This window comes from Chiroxiphia lanceolata, chromosome 21 (genome assembly GCF_009829145.1).
Source record: "Chiroxiphia lanceolata isolate bChiLan1 chromosome 21, bChiLan1.pri, whole genome shotgun sequence".
Lineage (NCBI taxonomy): Eukaryota > Metazoa > Chordata > Aves > Passeriformes > Pipridae > Chiroxiphia > Chiroxiphia lanceolata.
In genome coordinates, this window is record NC_045657.1 from 6,888,804 (window position 1) to 6,893,081 (window position 4,278).

At 44.7% G+C, this 4,278-nt stretch overlaps 1 long non-coding RNA gene across 1 annotated transcript; it reads left to right on the forward strand.

Moving 5' to 3' along the window:
* Nucleotides 1–614: 614 nt before the first annotated feature.
* On the forward strand, nucleotides 615–2,857 carry LOC116797208. Its single transcript, XR_004360591.1, has 3 exons — nucleotides 615–717; nucleotides 1,112–1,298; nucleotides 2,474–2,857. It is a non-coding gene; the product is annotated as an uncharacterized LOC116797208 (long non-coding RNA).
* The last annotated feature ends 1,421 nt before the right edge of the window (nucleotides 2,858–4,278 follow it).

Here is a 4,278-nt window from a genome sequence, read left to right on the forward strand (position 1 = left end):
CCTCCAACCTGAGCTCAGGAGAACAGACCGTAGGTGAGAGGAACCAGTTAAGGCCAAGGGGGCATTGCTGGGGATCTGTTGGCATTTCTGGATGTCTCTGCCTGATGTTGCCTGACTTCTACATTCTGGAGTGGGACATACTCAGCCTGAGAAGTGCAGGTGTTTAGGGCAGTATTGTTCCTGCCTGTCCCAGTGCTGGACAAGCTCATTGCTCTTGACAAATCAAGTACCTTGGTTCACACCCAGGACCATCTTACATGGCTTTATGGCCCAGAAGGTTTCAGTGCTGGCTACCAAGAGACCTGTACTCATCTGGCCTCTCCATGCTGATAAATGAGAATGGCACTAGGGAAGGGAAAGGATAATATCTCCTGGTTGGGTGTCACCTTGCTAAACTCCATACTCATTTCTGTCTCCACTATTCTCAGGAACTTTTACTTGCCAAACTCCTTCAGGAGCTGGCAGTGCTGGGAGGTTTTCCTGGGCAGAGGTGGAGCAATCAATATATAAGCTGGGGTGCATATTTGCCAATGCAGAAAAGGCTGAACATTTAGGAATGCCCTGGTTGCCCCTTTGCTGTGCATCGCGGCCGCTTGCAGAAGAACCGGGTAGAATTCAGGACCAAGGAGAGCTCCAGCCGTGACGCTGAGGCTGCTCCTCGCCGGCACTGGCGAGAAAAGTTTCGGTTTCACTGGTATTACCGAAATTGCCACCCTAGTAAGATAATTTGGGATACTGTGGTGTCGCCCAGCTGACCCCATGACCCCACGTCCATGCCATGTGGAGCTCTCCTGTGGAGGGCACTGCTGTACTTTCCCACTAACCAGCGTGCACAGAGAGAAACTCTGGCTCTCTGATGCTCCCTCATCTCCTGGAGGGATGTAGAAATTGTGTGCAAAACCCCAGTGACTTTAAAGGCAGGAAGCAGGCGAGAAATGTGGCATAAAAGGCAGATTTTTTTTCTGCCTTCCAGTCTTCTTCCAGTTCTGTTTCCTCTGTGCTTGGTGTCTGAATCCCTTTCAACCTTCACACCATATTGGTATGGATTACATGCCTCTATTAGTTATGTACCTTAATTCCCACTTTGGGACCTGCTTGCACTGTCTTGCAGCTTGCTCCATCCTACTCATCATTTCCAAATTAGCTGAACTTGATTGAGCCAGATCAGACTGCAGCCCTCGTGCACCAAGGCAAAGAGAAATTAGTCACTGCACTCCCTCCTTGGCAAACTCGTGCTTTTAAGAGCATGGCTTTGTGCATCTGAATCGAGCAGAGGCCACGTCTCTCCTGATGCTTTGGTAAGACTTTAATAAGGTAAAAAAGTTCACAAAGCTGAAAGGCTGAGAGCAGCTCAGATGCATTTATTGTGTCGAGCCTTCCCTGCCTTGCCCTGTGTCTAGACAACACCTTAATAAAAGCAGCAGTGACTGGCAAGGGGGGGATTGTGTTGGTATTCTGCTGCCAGAAGAAAACCAAACTAATGGCATTAATGTGGGTTCACATGGGTGTAACCAGAATTAAGAGCTCTGGACCTGTGAGTGTGGGTGCATTTGCTGCACACTGAATGCAAACGAGTGAAAAAAGTTGAACACAGGCAAGGCTTGAGCTAAAAAGACAAATTGAGCTGAGCTGCACATTCACTTTGCCCCTGGATGCCAAGAAAGCTTGTCTGAAGATCTGCAGAAACAAGCCTTTTCCCCCCCCTCTCTTTTCCCAAGGAGTTGGAGTGTGCTGTGGAGTGCTTCCTCTTTTGTGCAGTGCTCCCATTTTTGTTCCTCTTCTGATTCCTTGTTTTATGTTTCATGCTTCTGAATTGCTGCAGTCATTGCCTTTTTCTATCTTCCAGCAATTGTCAAGGAAATAAAAAAAAAAGAAAAATCCCCCAAAACATTTTACAAACTAACTTCACTCGGCACCACAGACGCTTACCCCGGTGGAAACTCGAGCTTGTTTGCTTTATTTAAAGCTACTCCCTTGCACACATGATATAACTTCACAGATGCCTGGAGTCTATTTACCTCCTGGCTTGTTTATCTTGAAATGGCCAATGGAAGCTGCTCACATTTTTGTCTTGATAAGAATCCAATCATGGAAATTGATTGAACTTCTTCTTTGAGCTTTTCTCTCGCATTTACACTTTTCAACCGGCTTGAATTGTTTAATCTACAGTTAATTTAGAGACGTACAGCTGTGGCTCTGATATATCAGGAGATCAAGATAAATGGCTGGAGTGTTCTTATGAGCAAAACTCTCTCCAGATTCCAGTACATAAATCATTTGTTGTGAAATCGCTCATTGTCTTTAGGCAATGTCATAGTGAAAAATTCAATCTATTCATGAACAGAAAGTCAAGGGATTAGGAGTGGTTTGAAGGGAAAGATGCCACGTTAAAAAAAAAAAAAAAAAGAAAAAAAAAGGAAAGATTTATCTCTTAATGCTCCCCTAACACAACTTCCCTGCCCTTGTTTTGCAGTGTGGACTCTTGAATTCAATTTCCCACACTTTGTCTGCAAACTCCAGTCAATAGGAAACGATGAAGATGTCCCCAGGGGAAGAGGGGTGTCTTTGTTTGTATTAATTCAGGAACATTTTCTCTCCCCTTATTCCCTGATGCAACAGAGGAAAGCTGGAAAGCGGCTCACTAATGATTTCTTACTGAGGGTCAGCCTGTGATCCCTGTGCTTCCAGAGAGAAATTATTTACTGCGGGCTGGGCTCTTTCTGCAGAGCTCAGGGAAGGGCTGGGTAAAATTCAGGCCCCAGAAGAGACTTTTGAAACCTTGACAGACAAGAGTGTGCCCAGTTTTTCACCTGTTCCTCTCATACATAAAATGTCTCCTTTCACCTGAGTTACAACCTTCCACCTTGCCCATGTTGAGAAGGTGAGGGATCATTGTCAGTAATGGAGGGGTTATTTGCTGGAGGACAACTGGGAAACTTGGGGGTTCAAAAGGTACAAACAGCACTGTAGAAGCATCTGTGTGAATGAAACAGAATAGCCCAAAAAAATGCCCCCAGAATAAAGTTAAGGAGGAAATGGAACCACCCAGGACTTCCAGATCTGAGTGACTTGTAGAAGTTTGCATCCAAATTCAAATTTCCCAAGTGGGAATTCTTAAATCTCAATCACATGTGAATCTAAAGGCTGAGGATACCCAAGTTCAAACCAAAACAGGTCTCTGGACTTGGAGCTTGTTAGAGAAATGATGGGCATAAACACTCAAGACTCTGTTCCAGAGAATGTTGCATGAGACAGAAGGTTGATGTTTTATCTCTTGTAGTGTTCACAATAAGCTCTTTTCGAAGACATGACAGGGGCTCACAGCCTCCTAGAGCCAAAAGGTGAGGGGGTGACCCTATGGCACCAAGGCCACCTTAATGAAGATTTTTGTATATATTTAGGTGGCCTAAGTTCCATCTAAGCCTTTATGACTTCCTTATTGGCTGGTTTTAGACCTTCATTTATCCCTAGTCAATAAGGAAACATTCAGCTTAGGGACTTAAAGATTTAGGTAGAATTTAGGCCATCTGAACATGTCCCTTTGAGCCTTTGTGCTAATTCTAAAGGCTCCATTTTCTTTTTCTGTCCTTTGCTCAGATGAGCTATTGCCCACCTCCCCTTTACTTTCTCCTCAGGAGCTATTGCCCACCTCCCCTTTACTTTCTCCTCTCCCTTCCCACTCTTTCGTCCTCAGCTTTGTATCACAGTTTAGAATGCTCCACAGACATGGCAAAAGAGTGTTTACTATTTATCAGCCCAAATCCAAAACCTCGTGAAAAAGAATGTTTATTTATTCTGAGTAATTCAGCCTCTGGAGTCCTTCAAACATTAAAGTTTTAATACTTCTCACCTGGAACAGCTGAGCTGGCCAGGAGAGACCAAGCTTTGATGGGAATACTTGATACAAATTTCTAGCCAAGCAAAGCAGTAATGTTGCTGCACACAGGATGAAAATCCCAGCCTGGAGGAGCATGCATGTGAAATTGTGAATCATTTAATAGTCCTGATGAAAAAACCTCTCTAGGAGTGGGAAGCTTTCTGCTTGCCATGGAAAAAACATTCAAGATCCCTGTTAAAAGGCACCTACTCTTTTTTGTTTGTTTGTTTGTTTGTTTGCTCTGTGTGAAAATCAGCAGGTGAGTTCCCTTGCCCTGAAGTGGCTCCATCACGCAGACACAGCGATTTACTCTGAAGCAGAAGCAAAGCCACTGCTCTGCTTGGCTACTGTGGGCAATGTCAAATGCAACAGGGAGCCTGAAGCCAGCTAATTTCAGCCTA